We start from the raw sequence: 15734 nt of genomic DNA on the forward strand, positions 1-15734 counted from the left end.
TGCAAACGATTCCTGCTGAAGGCGCCTCAGAAAATCCTCAATTGTTGCCTGTGAAGGAGTCTCCAAGCGCCGCGAGGCTCCAGCAGCGCTTTTTCCTCTCCTCTTCGGCATCACTGCGAAATCCGGTATGCAAGCACAATCTTCTGAGAGCGTCTCTCTCACTAACTGTTGTCCGCCCTATGTTTAATTTCTATGTAGCGAGGATTCACTGGGGATATAAGATTGCACATGACATGAGTATTTTGTGAATTTTTGTATATCATTCCAGTAAAGGCCTTAGGTCATTTTGCACATCCCCCATCCACTAGAATCCTTAAATTGTGTTTTTCTACCATTTTTGTGTACCGCTCTTGGGTTACCTTCATTCCAACGGGAGAGGGTCATTACATCAGCTTCATCATATATGCAGAATATGAATAAAGTCTCACCAAATATAGATTAAGGGGGGGAGTTAGAGCATTTTGAGGGGGGAGTTAGAGCATTTTGATTAAAATTGTTAATTGCAATTAATCACGTAATTAAAAATAATTTTAATCTTAATTAATTGCAGAAACAAAGGTATTCTGTTTATTTATTTTCCGCTGCAGCTCCTTGTGACTCTGGTCAGGCAAATCATTTAACCCTCTATTACACTTAGGGTGTTCAGCACTTCACTGAAAGTTTGGGAGCTGCCACCAGCCTATGCCTTGGCATTTCTGCCACTTGCACTTAAAAGTCCTCCATGTCCCTGTAATTGTGAAAAACAGCATTCAGGTGGTGGCAGATCCCAGCCCATCCCTTCTGTTTGATGTAAGTGTTTGGCCATTGCCCTACCACATCAAACAGATGTTTCCAGTGTTTCAACACCTGCAGTTCAGCTTCCTCAGAGGGTCACTAGCTGCTGTTAAACCATTAAAACTATCTTTATGCTGCAACTGGCAGAGATTGTAGGTGAGAGATGTCGATAATCAAGAAATCAGTTACTGAACATTTAGGTCTGCAATTTCACAACCAGTCTCTAAATGTCTTGATGACATGCACCTGTTTGTTACTAAATTGCCAATAAATGGAGATATTTAGAGCCTTGCCAATCTGTTCTCCAATAGGCAGCCAAGGAAGCATTCTGCCCTGTATTGTGAACAGCTGTTGGATGTGTGAATAAACTCAGGGCTGTGTAGTAACTACATGTAACAGTCTCAGGTACCGGCCAGCTCCTTGGATTGGGTACCAGCAATCAGGGCTGACAGAAATAATTTATTTGGAACAGTCTTTATGTCTCTGAGCTGGGTGTAGGCTGAGGCTGGACTTACTCTGATAGGCTGAAGCATAGGCACCACTTCCGTGGGTGGTGTGGGTGCCTGAGCACCCCCAATAATTTTGGAACCTAACATGACCAGGGCTGGCATACAGTCTAGGCATCTCTTCTCCTTCTATCTATTTCCCTCCCTTCCCCTCACCTTCCTGCTCTTCTTTCAAAAATACATTTTATTTTTCAGGGGGGGGGGGCGCAGCAGCCATTCTCACAGGCTGCCGGCGCTGCTTCAAATCTTTTCCGCTGCTGTGATTCATCTTCCTCTGACACAACTTCCTGTTTCTGCCTGGGCAGATCACAGCAGAGAGAAAGCTTCGTAGCAGCACCGGCAGCTGTGAGAATGGCTGCCGTGCTGGGGCCCTCCTGAAAAAAATATTTCTTTTTGAAAGGAGACTGAGGTGAGGGGAAGAGAGGGAGGGAGATGGACAGAAGGGCAAGAGATGCCTGGACAATGCAGCCCTCTGGAACTGTTTTAAATTAGCCCACAGGTGGGAGTAGGGGTGGGGAGGGATGAGAGCAGTAGGATATATAGACCGAGATGGGGTGAGGAGGGAAGGAGAGAAAAATGTCAGACCATGAGAGAGGAGAGAGATGCCAGACTGCAGGGCAGGAAGGAAAGAAGAGAGATACCAGACCATAGGAATGGGGGAAGGGAAGGAGAAAGATATTGGACCACAGGAAGGGGGAGGGAAGGAGAGAGAGAAGCCATACCATGGGAGAGGAGAGAAATACTAGGCTATGGGAAGGAGAGGAGAGAGATGTCAGACCAAGGGAAGGGAGGAAGGGAAGGAGAAAGATGTTGGACCATGAGAAGGAGGGAAGGAGAGAGAAATGCCAAACCTTGGGAGAAGAGAGAGATGCCAGGCTGTGGGAAAGACAGGAGAGAAATGCCAGACTGCGGGAGAAAGAGAAGAGAGATGCCAGACTGTGGGAAAGGGGGGAAGGAGAAAGATGTTGAACCACGAGAAGGAGGAGGGAAGGAGAGGGATGCCAGGCCTTGGAAGAAAAAAGAGATGCCAGGCTTTAGAAAAGAGAGGAGAAAGATGTCAGACCATAGGAAGGGGGACAGGGATGAGAGAGATGTCAGACCACTGGACATGGAGAGAGAGGGAAGAGATGGAGGGGAAGGGGGGGGGGGAGAGAGAGAGAGGAAATGGTGCACAGCAATTGGTGTGGAAGGCTTTTGAGCACCCCCAATTATTTTGAAAAGTTGGCTCCTATGGGCTGAAGGACCACTTTCCTGGGTTCAATCACCACATTCAGCCACTATCTTATCACTTATCAAGGAAATCAGCAGAGACCAAGGTGCAATAGATAACTAGAACTTTACTTGAACTTGATTGTAGATATAAATCACAAACCATTAACAGTTCACTTTCTGGAATATTGACACTGGTTTTTAAAGCTGTTCATGATAAAGTCACTTCAAGAACACTTCAATTATCTTCTCCAGGTTCTTCAATCCATTCCTTTATTACATGAGAAGAGCTGCTCCAGGGTCCCACCCTCATTCCTCAACCCAGGACCTCTTTATCTTTCCCACCAAGCTGAAATACTCCACACAGGCTCTGCAATAAGCAGGGTCTTTTCACTCATGGTTACCATTTTTTCAAAAACTTTATTAAAAAGGCAAAATACAAACAAACCAGCAGATACAGCATTTTCCAATAGTTTTCCAATAGAAGTTCTCTCCTGCCCCGAAAGCCCGCTAGACCACCAGGTAAGGCCGGGGTGCCGGAGGGAAGGCGGGAGGGAGGCGGGGGTGGGTCAGATCCGGACCAGAAGATATTCGCGGTTTTTCTTAATTTGCAGTCCATCTCTGCCCCTATCCACTGCGAATAATGAGGGAGAAGTGTATATACACACACACACACACACATACTCAGTAATGCCCCAAAGAATCCAGCACCTCCTATTCTATAGGAGAGGCGTTCTCTGGGGAGGGAGGGGGTGTCATATATATTTAAGTAAAAGTTCTGTCATTTTTACTTGTAAAGAAGTATAGGAAACTACTTTCACTGAAGTAATGATTTCACCAATTTGCATTACTTTTACCTATTTACCTCTGATGTTTGCAGTTAAAAGTAAAAGGTAAAAAGTACACTTCTCCCTCTGTATTCGCGGTTTCAGCAATCATGGTTTTGATTATTCACGGTTTTTAGCTTGCTGGCTTCTCCCCCCAAATTACATTAGCTTGCATAGAGAAATTGCTGATTCCAAGTGTTTACAGAGAAAATCGCCAATTCCCGGCACTTTCTTCACCGTGTTTTGCCTTTCCTTCAGGAACAGGCCAGATCTCCTGCCATGTTATTCGCGGTTTCACTATATTCGCAATGGATTTTTAAATAGAAAACAGCAAATAACATATGAAAAAGTTATTCACAGCTTTTCTGTATTTGCGGGTCTGTTAATCCCCTATCACAGTGAATACAGAGGGAGAAGTGTAAAAGCAAAAGAGAGAACTAAATGATTCCTGGAACCTGGAACAAGATTTAGCTATTGCAAACCTCATTATGCAAACAGTGAATTATTTGGATATAGCCTATGGGATATAGCCTATGAGACGTTTAAATACCTACGTAGCATAAATGTGCATGAGTCAAGTCTCATTTGAAAGGAAGCTCTGGAATGAGAGGACATAGGATGAAGTTAAGAGGTGATAGGCTCAGGAGTAATTTAAATAAATTTTTTTTACAGAAAGGGTGGTAGATGCATGGAACAGTCTCCCGGAATAAGTGGTGGAGTCAGAGACTGTGTCTGAATTGAAGAAGGCGTAGGATAGGCACATAGGATCTATTAGAAAGAGGAAGAGATAATGGTTACTGTGGATGGGCATCATGTTTCTCTGTTTCTATGAGAACAGTGGAGTTGCCTTTGTTTATTGAATTGGTTACTGGTCTCCAACCAAGCAGAGATGAAATTGATGCTGTTAGCAATTCTTAGTGAATAGAGATATGTTTCTACTACAAAAGACTGCTGGACGTCCCATGGAAAATTTTGCATTGAAGTGACTGTTCACTGGATTGATAGAGTATTTAAAGAGTCTTTAGAGAGGAAGTCTGCTTGTTGGACCTTAAGACTGAAGGGCTCTCATACATTTGACATTCTTGCAGCTACTCTTGAAGATATTCAGAGGTTTGCCCTCAAATGAAAAATTGTTAGAACACCCAGCCCACTTCCTGTTAGTGCAGTTGAACACCCTGTTAGCTGTGCTGGATTAATGACTCTCAAACACACTCACATGACAGTCATTTTCAAAATTTAGTTTTACTAAAAGCAAAGTAGATTGAATTGTTGAGGAATAAAATTGAAATAAAAACATAACAGCTGAATTCATTGTAGTTGCAGTACTTTTATTTTGTTGAGAAATTTCATGATAACTGGGCGCGGTAGTCGGTCTCCGTCCTTGTGCTGCCCCAGTCAGTTCCAGGCACAAGCGCGGGGTGTCCTCACTCATTTGTAGCGCCAAGGGTAACCACGTTTCTAACCTCCTTGATAGATTATGGGACCCCCTATGGCTCGCAGGTTATTCCTTCTGGCTCGATTCTCTTGGTCCTCCACTCGGTCCTGCAGTTGTTTAACAGTACGCTTGGAGCCGGTTCGTGTGGGAGTCTGTTGTGGTTTCTGTTTGCACAAGACGCTCCTCCTTGTGCATTACTGTCGTGTTAAATGCGGTAAGTCCATCTTTGAGCTCCTGGATGACTATTTTCAGGCCAGCCATTTTATCATCGAATATAGCAGTTAGGTGCTTTTTAAGTTCCAGTATCGCTGCCTCCCCAAGTAGCACCGAGGGTGTGGGAACCCAGAGTTCCGCAGCAGGCCCATTTTCCGCTGCCATCTTGGAAGTAGTCTTACTCTATGCAGTGTGATGACTTTGGGCTCCCTTATGTGGCATAACCAGCTCAAATTGCCAACTGGAACTTAGATGCTTGGGAGCACTTAAATGGTGGAAGTTGGGGAAATTCTGTGCACGAAAAAGCAGAGAGATTTGCAGAATTCGTAGCGTGGTTCCTGGAGCTGCTCCTTGGGGCATCTGGTTTAGACCGTGCACATCACGAGACGCCCCCAGGGCGCATCCTGGAGCCTCTGCCATGTCAGCCACCCTCAGGGGCCATCAGTCCACTCTGCAGCAGCAACTGGCACCACCAGGACCAATGTCAGCTGCACAAGGGATAAAGTGGATTTGGACACTTGCTCTGAGGATGTTCCTCAGTTTCTGTTGCAATCCAGGGGGATCCTAGAGGGAATGTGGAAGAGGGAGATGCTAAGGCAGGGGAAAGGGGAGGGGGAAACAGGCAATGGCGGGCCCAAATGTGGCTGTCTGTGCTGGGAGGAGGGTGTGTGCATGAAGGAGGGGGTTAGAAGGACCGGGTGTGTGCGTGTCTTCCCCACATATTTTACAGACACACACAGCTGCAGCGATAAGCACACACTCTCCAGCTCACAGGACACAGTGCAAACACATACACACAGACAAGGCAGCGACATAGACCATGGTGACTGAGTGGAGTGGACAAAGTACAACCGTGGATGAGAGATAACAAGCAGATAGGAGAGGTGGGAAAAGGGGGTGGCTGGGATCTCACAGGTATGTGTATGGGATGAGAGAGGTGGCAGGCAGAGGAGCAGGGCTGGTTAGGTGAAGGTTCAGGCAGGGACATAGGTAATACAGCACTCAGCAACTCTTCAGTAGTTCAGATACTCGCTCGCTTCTTGCTCTCTGATCTCCAACACAACCAAATTGCTAGTAGGTCATAAGACAATTTGTTCCTTACCTTATTCGCTTTTAAAGCAGGCCTAAATCTCGGTGTGTTCCTGGACACCTAAAAAAATAATTTTGCTATCCATTATCATAGCAGGATGCGCATCCTTTGATGCCACCTATGTCACATCTACATCATGGATATCCAATATATACAACTGGGAAAAATTTCAAAAAAAGATTTGTTCCCAAAATATCTAAATAGGCAAACAACTAGTAAAGGAACAGGCTACTTTAAATACCTTTTTAAACGAGTAAAGGTGCTCAGAATCCAAGATGGAAAAAAACTTCAATTTGGGGTACAAACCCCTAAAAGGCTTTTTTTGTAGAATCAATCATTGCACCATTTTGAGTAAAAAGGTAATAGAGAGTGCTTGTTGAGAAACACTCGAGTTAAATGTCCTTAAATGTCCAATAAAGTGAATATTCTCCAACTACTATATGAATTCTATGAGTTTGAGCGAGGTTCTGACACGTTTCGCCAATCCTGGCTGCTTCAGAGAACCTGCTACGCTGCTAGTGAACTGTTGCTTAAATAGTCCAAAATTAAAGGTGCTTCTTATATCTGGTTCAGAAGGACTTTTTTTTTTTACAGGAAACGTAAAAAAAGTTCTTCTGAACCAGATATAAGAAGCACCTTTAATTTTGGACTATTTAAGCAACAGTTCACTAGCAGCGTAGCAGGTTCTCTGAAGCAGCCAGGATTGGCGAAACGCGTCAGAACCTCGCCGGGTCAACGCTATCTGAACCCACTTAGATAAGTTCTCATTATATATTTTTTGAACTCAAACTCATAGAATTCATATAGTAGTTGGAGAATATTCACTTTATTGGACATTTAAGGACATTTAACTCGAGTGTTTCTCAACAAGCACTCTCTATTACCTTTTTACTCAAAATGGTGCAATGATTGATTCTACAAAAAACGCCTTTTAGGGGTTTGTACCCCAAATTGAAGTTTTTTTCCATCTTGGATTCTGAGCACCTTTACTCGTTTAAAAAGGTATTTAAAGTAGCCTGTTCCTTTACTAGTTGTTTGCACATCTACATCATGCCCATGAAACATGTCATGATTTCGGAGACATTGGGGGGGGAGAATTTTGATTATATGCTTTCGACATTTTGCAGCCAGATGTGCGATCTCCCCATTATGACATTATTTGGACCTTTTTTTTTTTTTAATGAGCCCCATAATATTTGGGTTTTGTATGTTTTCCTGTAAATATACCCATTTTGATAAATGAACATTCTGTATTTGCTAGTGAATAAATCAACAAAATTGGCTTGTTCATTCATCTCGTCTTTATTCCTTAAATTTGAATTTTAAAAGTATTGCCTGAGACTCTGGAAAATCCAGACTGACCCAATCCCCAAGCAGTCCAGATTTTTGGCCTTGTACTGTATTTATGAATTATCAAAGTGTTCAAAAGAAATCTTAGTTGGGTATACAGTATATCTGAATTCCATCATAATATAATCTGGTAAAAGTTTGTTGAAATAATAAATTAATCTAAATGGAATGGCAGTGCTAAAGGGACACTCAGCTGCGTGGCTTTGTAAAAAGGGGCCTTATGTTTTATGCTTTTCTGTTTGTATTTTTCATTTGATTTGATATGTTGTATCTTTATAAATTTAAAAAAAAATTAAATAAATTATTTAATGAAAAAGAAAAAAAAGGGGGGGGCTTATGTATTTGAAAGTTTGATATAAGTATTTTGTATTTCTCTGAGCTTGTTCAGTTTTCTTTCTTTGTTAACCGCATAGAACTGTGAGGCTTTGCGGTATACAAATACATTTTTATGTTATGTTATATGGAAGGTGAAAAGAGAATATGAAAGAATTGAAAGGGTACCCCCCCAGAATTAGCAGGAATAAAAAGGGTTCTCTTGTGTTTATGAACTCAGAGATCCTGCACAGGCATCACAGTTCAAGAAGCAGGCATAAGGGCTATGTGATGGCTAAGCTTCCTCCGTACATGCCGAACCGGTCCCTTCGCTCCTGGGACGAAATATGCCTCAAAACGCCCTCTGGTCATGCCCTTCGACTGCAAACTGCCAACCGACAGTCCTACTCCCACTTCACATCGAGCCACTGGAATTGACTGCCCCCGCAGATCAGATCCCTTGAAGGACTCCTCAGCTTTAGAAAAGCAATAAAACCATGCCTCTTCACCTAAAACCCTGCCCTTGACCAATGGACTACAAAGAAATGTATATTGGTACCAGAACCAGTATGTGTCATGTAAGGAAAACTTGTATTGTAAAATCTTGCACTGTAACTGCGGCAAATCTAACATGTAAGCTATCTCTGTGTCAAGGATAAACCTTGTACTGAAAACCATGAGAAATCTAAGAAAAATTCGAACATTCTTCAAAAAGAAGCAATTCCTACTATTGGTACAATCTCTTATCCTTGGGATGATAGACTACTGCAACATACTATACCTACCTTGTCCCACGACCATGATGAAGCAATTGCAGACAATACAGAATACAGCCCTGAGACTTGTATATTTCCTAAAAAAATATGACCATATCACAGAGGCATACCATGACTTGCACTGGCTTCCAATAGAAGCGAGAGTACACTTCAAATTCTACTGCTTACTTTACAAGGCTCTCAATGGAGAGGGCCCAACCTACTGGAATAGCCGACTAAATCAATCCTCCTCAATCAGACACAGAAGATCCCACTCACTTTTCTCTCACCCATCATCCAAAGATGTCAAACGAAAAAAACTTTATGACAACCTAATAGACTCCAAAGCAGCTAAACTGGACAGACAAATCACTACTCTGTTATCTTCGACTTCAGACTACAAAGCCTTCAGGAGAGATATTAAAACCATACTCTTCAAAAAACACATAAAACCTATCCAGCACAACCAATCCCAACCAAATATCTAACACTCTATTTACCCTTAGATCTCTCTAATACTCTTTTATCTATCAAACGTTATCTAAAACCCATAATTTCACCCTATTCTTATCTCCTAAAGACCTCCACTTCCCTTTGATAACTCTTTATCCAATGTTTATTACCTTAAAAAATTCTATGTCATCGCTTATTCTATTCCTTTTAATTTGAATGTAATTCTTGTTTTTAGTTTGAATGTAATCCGCCTTGAACCGCAAGGTAATGGCGGAATAGAAATCACTAATGTAATATAATGTAATGTAATAACTATGGCAAATTGTACTCGGTAAACTGTATATTAATAATAGACCCCTAGTATGTATCAAGTTAGGATAAAAACTTGTATTGTTAACTTGTACTGAAATTATGTATATTTAACCTGTAAGCCGTTCTGAGCTCTATGGCGACAACGGGATAGAAAACAAATTAAATAAATAAATAAAGACAGCCTGATCCTTCCTACTGTCTTGCAGATGGCTTAGGGAAATGAAACCATTTAGTGCTGTCAAGTGACTCACTGTTATCACAAGGCTCTTTGCTTGTAGTAGTCATGTGTTCAAAAGGAAACCACAAGGTTGTTGCTTTTATTTTTTTTTTTTACTGTTACTGAACTTTTACATATTGAAATGTGCCTAGAGGAATCAATGTCAAGAATTGTAGGCTTACTCAATAGCCTAATGACTAGTGCAGCTTTCCAGGCTCAATTCCCACTGCAGTGAGCTTCCTGTTATGCAGCTGGCCACAAGCAAAAACCAAAGAAAATGACCCCAAAATATCCACAGAGAAGAAAATCCAGAAGAAACCAAAAGAAACTTGGTGGAGTGACGATATTCCTTAAATGGACTTTGTTTGAAAATGTCAAAGTTCCAAAGGTACAATAAATTCATCCACATAAAATAAAATCATCCACATAAAAACCTTAAAGGACCTAGTCCGCTAGGGATGCAGGACCCAACACGGTCTGCGTTTCGATAAAAAGTCTTCTTCAGGGGTCCCTGGGGGTCCTATAATGGTGAATACGTGGGAAAGCTAATATGTGGTGAGCTGGGAGTGAGACCCCTGAAGACTTTTTGTCGAAACGCGGACCATGTTGAGTCCTGCATCCCTAGCGGACTAGGTCCTTTAAGGCTTTTATGTAGATTAGTTTACTTTTATGTGGATGATTTTATTTTATGTGCATGATTTTAGTTTACCTTTTGAACTTTGACATTTTCAAATAAAGTCCATTTAAGGAACATCGTCACTCCACAGAGTTTCTTTTGGTTTATGCAGCTGGCCACAGCCACTCCATAGCTCTCACCTTCTGCTGCAATGGAGAATTCAGCTGAGTCATCAGCTTCTGTCAGCTCAGTTTGCCATTCTTGTATGGGGCAATTTTCTATCCTTCTGAATGAGGAACTTATTCTTTTCTACACACACGGCAGTAACCACGCAAGTTGTTCTGCATTCCTTGCTGCCTGATGGCCACCCTGTAGGGAATCTTCAGCTAGTTCTTTATAGTCAGGATAGGGCAGTGGTCTTCATTGCAAGGCCCTCTGAGACCTCTGTGGCAGGCCACGGAGCCTGTGCAGAATATCACTACCCCCCCCCCCCCCATCGGGATCCAGCACTTTTTGTTTCCAGCGCTGCAGTCCTGCACTCTTCAGGCGGTGGGCAGTGTGAATGAAGTAAACACACTGTCGTCGGTGGCCCTGGAAGCTTTCCCTCTGCTATAGCTTTCTACCATGGAGATTAATTTGTTGGTGCTATTTTATTTAGGTTTTGGTAGTCCAGGGACAAGCCTTTGACTCATTTATGGAAACTCAAGTAGTAGTTATTCCAAAATCTGGTAGGAATAATTTAAGATAGAGAATTATGGACCTATCTCTTTTATTAATGTTGATAGTACAATTAATGCACATTAGGGGTTCCTTTTACTTAGCTGCGGTAGCGTTTTTAGCGCATGCTGCAGATTAGCGCTACGTGCTAACCCCGCACTATGTGCCAGAAACTAATGCCAGCTCAATGGTGGCGTTAGTGTCTAGCACGCATGGCAATTTAGCGTGCGTGAAAACCGCTAGCGCAGCTTAGTAAAAAGAGCCCTTAATGATTAATCTTTCTGCTTTATTGCCAGGCTTAATTTACAGATATCAGTGGCTTTATTTATACTTCAGTGCCGGGCAAAATAGTGGAAACAATTATAAAAAATAAAATTGTGGAACACATAGACAAACATGATTTTAATGGGACAGAGTCAGCATGGGTCCAAGGGAGGTCTTGCTGATGTAGTGTATCTAGATTTTCAGAAAGCTTTTGACAAAGTTCCTCATGAGAGGCTCCTGAAAAAATTAGTCATGGAATAGGAGGCAATGTTGAATTGTGGATTAAGAACTGGTTATTAGACAGAAAATAGAGAGTAGGGTTGAATGGCCATTTTTCTCAATGGAGGAAGGTAACCAGTGGAATGCCGCAGGGATCTGTTCTGGAACTGGTGCTATTTAACTTATTTATAAATGATCTGGAAATTGGAATGATGAGTGAGGTGATTAACTCTGCAGATGACGCTGTTTAAAGTTGTTAAAACACATGTGAACTGTGAAAAATTGCAGGCAGACCTTAGGAAATTGGAAGACTGGACGTCCAAATGGTAGATGAAATTTAGGGCTCCTTTTATGAAGCTGCGTTAGCGGTTTAGCGCACGCTAATTTGCCAGCTGCGCTAGCCACTACCACCTCCTCTTGAGCAGGCGGTAGTTTTTCGGCTAGCGCAGAGGTTAGCGTGTGATAAAAAGTCATGTATGATGAAGTTGCTAACGCGGCTTCGTAAAAGGAGCCCTTAATGTGGACAAATGTAAAGTGATGCACATTCATTGGGAAGAATAACCCAAATTATAGTTACTGGATGCTAGGGTCCACCTTGGGGATCAGTGCCCATGAAAAAGATCTGAGGTCATTATAGACAATACGCTGAAACCTTCCGTTCAATGTGCAGCGGCAGCTAAAAAAGCAAACAAGATGCTAGAAATTATTAGAAAAGGGATGGTAAAAAAGACTAAGAATGTTACAATGCCTCTATTTTGCTTCATCGTGTGAACTCACCTTGGATAAACAACAAAAAAATCCAACTAGGTCTGCAGTCCAGTGAGAGCAAGCAGAAAACAAAATACTGCACCCTAATATGTATAAGATGCAGGCTACATTTATTGTAACAAATATTAATGTAGTTACTGACATCACCTTATTACAAACCAGGGGATCCAACACAATCTGTGTTTCGGAGAACACACCTTCTTCAGGGGTCTTAATGAATAAAAATAATAAACCTAAGAAAATGCAAATAATACATCATAGATACAAAATGGCATGTCTATTTCCTCCTTGCTATAATTATTCTTTTAGGTAGTGGTATCTCTCCCCCTTTTCTTTCTCTATATTACATTGTCACCAGTGAGCCATATACTTTTGGACACGCCCCCTAGCCAATCACAGCAGTCCACATTTCAGAACGGCCTCTTTTAGTCTCAAGTTTCCCGCGGCATTCCTGCTTTAATTTGATTTTTATTTCTTGCGCTGCACTGCTGGCTCGTGATTATACATTCACACAGGCATTTGGTAAGCTCTAATTTTACTTTTTTTCCGCTTGTTTTAAGTTCATTCATTTGCACAGATCGAGTAAACTCTTTTGGCACGATTGTTGGCTTCTCGTTTGGTAAGACAAACATCCTTTTTTGTTTTGGAGTGGTTGCCTTTGCTTTGACTCACTATGGCTTTCATATATATTTGTAAGTTTTTTCCTATAATGCTGCCCATATTGATCTTCATACCTTTCCTACAGTGCCCTTTGTATATGCTTTTGTAACACTAGGCTCTTTTAAAACACTTTGCAAAATATAGATTTAAAGTAGTGTATTATGTACAGTTAGGTAGTGTTCACCAAATTGATTAACCCCCTCCTTTTTGAATTTTTTAAATAAGAACTTTTTTAATATGAACTCTTTTTAATATGCATTTTTATATGGACTTTTTAAAATATATACCTTGTCTAATATGAACCTTTTTAATATGAACTTTTAAAATTTGAACTCTTTTACATGAAACTTTTTAATATGAACTTTTCTCAACATGAACTTTTTAAATAAAGGAACACATTTTTTATAACACAATATAATTTTATAATACAATATGAATTTGATAATATGAACTATCAGTCTATATGTTTTCATTTCTAAGTTATACTCTTACACACTTTTTATAAATGTTTTCTTTTATTTTAGCATTATACCATTTTTATTGCAGTTAATAATAAACCTTATCAACCATGGTAGGTTCCCTTATGCCCACTTCACTCATCCAATTGCGGTTCATGCTGTGATTCATGTTGAGCAATCACCTTTTACCTGCATATACCTGAATGTTTATACACACTCAAATGGACATCAGCACATTAGAACCTTTATTGTTCTATACATGTCTTCTTCTTTTTTCTCCTTGTTTCCCTTTTTATTCTGTACTTCAGATCACTTAAGTATACCTTTTCACTTCCAATTCACATATAATAACTTGACCTCATGCAACCTGCGGGTTTTTTACACTATCTGCACTTACTCAAGTATTATATTACTTGCTTATCAGCCCATAAAGGGTATCACTTTGTCACTTTATGCACACCATTTTGTATCTATGATGTATTATTTGCATTTTCTTAGGTTTATTATTTTTATTCATTAAGACCCCTGAAGAAGGTGTGTTCTCCAAAACACATACCGTGTTGGGTCCCCTGGTTTGTAATAAGATGATTATCAGCAACTGCATTCAGGGCAGGATTAACCAATAGGCCCAGTAAGCATGTGCATAGGGCCCGAAATGGTCAGGGGGGGCCCAATGAAGGAGGGCATCAACATTGTTTTTTTCCAAACAGCAATGGGTTCCTCCAGCATCGATCAGCAACGCGGCCACCTCCCCCCCCCTCCCCCATCGATGGAAAGTAAGACAAGCAAGCAATGCGGGTAAGAAAGACAACGGAAACTAATTTTGCAAGCGGTGCTGCTTGCCCAAAACTTCCCTCTGACACAGCTTCATGTTTCCGCCTGGGCACATGGTGGGGTGGAGCGGGGCAGGGGGCCCGGTGTACTTGTGTGCTTATGGGCCCTCGACGAATTATTCCTGCCCTGACTGCATTAATATTTGGTACAATAAATATAGCCTGCATCTTGTACATATTACTCACCTTGGATAATGCTTTCAGTTCTGGTCATCTTATCTCAAACAAGATATGGTGGAACTAGAAAAGGTTCAAAGAAGAGCAACCAATATGATAAAGGGGATGGAACGCCTCGCCTATAAGGAAAGACTAAAAAGGTTAGGGCTCTTCAGCTTGAAAAAGATATGGCTGAGGGGAGATATGATTGAAGTTTACAAAATTCTGAGTGGTGTAGAACAGGTATAAGTGGATTGATTTTTTACTCCATGAAAAATTACAAAGACTAGAGGACACTCGATGACGTTACAGGGAGATACTTTTAAAACGAGTAGGAAGAAATATTTTTTCACTCAGAAAATAGTTGAGCTCTGGCATACATTACAAAACGTAGCTGATTTTAAAAAAGGTTTGAACAAGTTCCTGGAGGAAAAGTTCATAGTCTGCTATTGAGACAGACATGGGCGAAGGCACTGCTTGCCCTGGATCAGTAGCATGGAATGTGGCTACTATTTGGGTTTTTGCCAAGTACTTGTGATCTGGATTGGCCACTATGAAGATGGGATACTGGGCTAGACGAACAGATCGGAGAAGAATATCATGCCGTTGGAGAAGGTTATCATGCCGTTGTACCGGGCTATGGTGCGCCCTCATCTGGAGTACTGCATCGCCGTACATAAAGAAGGACATGGTACTACTTGAAAGGGTCTAGAGAAGAGCGACTAAGATGGTTAAGGGACTAGAGGAGTTGCCGTACAGCGAAAGATTAGAGAAACTGGGCCTCTTCTCCCTCGAACAGAGAAGATTGCGAAGGGACATGATCGAAACATCCAAGGTACTGAAGGGAATAGACTTGGTAGATAAGGACAGGTTGTTCATCCTCTCCAAGGTAAGGAGAACAAGAGGGCACTCTTTAAAATTGAAAGGAGATAGATTCCATACAAATGTAAGGAAGTTCTTTTTCACCCAGTGGTAGAAAACTGGAATGCTCTTCCGGAGTCTGTCAAAGGGGAAAACACCCTCCAGGGATTCAAGACAAAGTTAGACAAGTTTATGCTGAATCAGAACATACGAAGGTAGGGTTAGTCTCAGTTAGGGCGCTGGTCTTTGACCAGAGGGCTGCCGCGTGAGCTGGGCACGTTGGACCACCGGTCTGACCTAGCAGCGGCAATTCTTATGTTCTTAAGTTACATGTGTAACTGACCTTATCTCTAACTTGTGCACGCAGCTTTGCATGCTAAGCAAATAGTTAGGCAAGTGTGTATTTGTAGGTGTCTGCTCTTAATACAGGCATGGGGGAAGACACTGCTTGCCCTGGATCGGTAACATGGAATATTGCTATTATTTGGGTTTTTGCCAAGTACTTGTGATCTGGATTGGCCACCATGAAGATGGGATTCTGGCTAGATGGACCATTAGTCTGATCCAAAAACATTATTATGTTCTTATCATTTTGTTGTCTTGTCACTTGATACTGAGAAGACTTTGGATAGGATTGGAACTATTTGTTCAAGGTCTTATGGTGGTTTGGGATGGGTTCACAGTATATTAATATGAATTGCCTTCTGTATTTTGCACCCTGTGTGAGAG

Source organism: Geotrypetes seraphini, chromosome 3 (genome assembly GCF_902459505.1).
Source record: "Geotrypetes seraphini chromosome 3, aGeoSer1.1, whole genome shotgun sequence".
Taxonomy (NCBI): domain Eukaryota; kingdom Metazoa; phylum Chordata; class Amphibia; order Gymnophiona; family Dermophiidae; genus Geotrypetes; species Geotrypetes seraphini.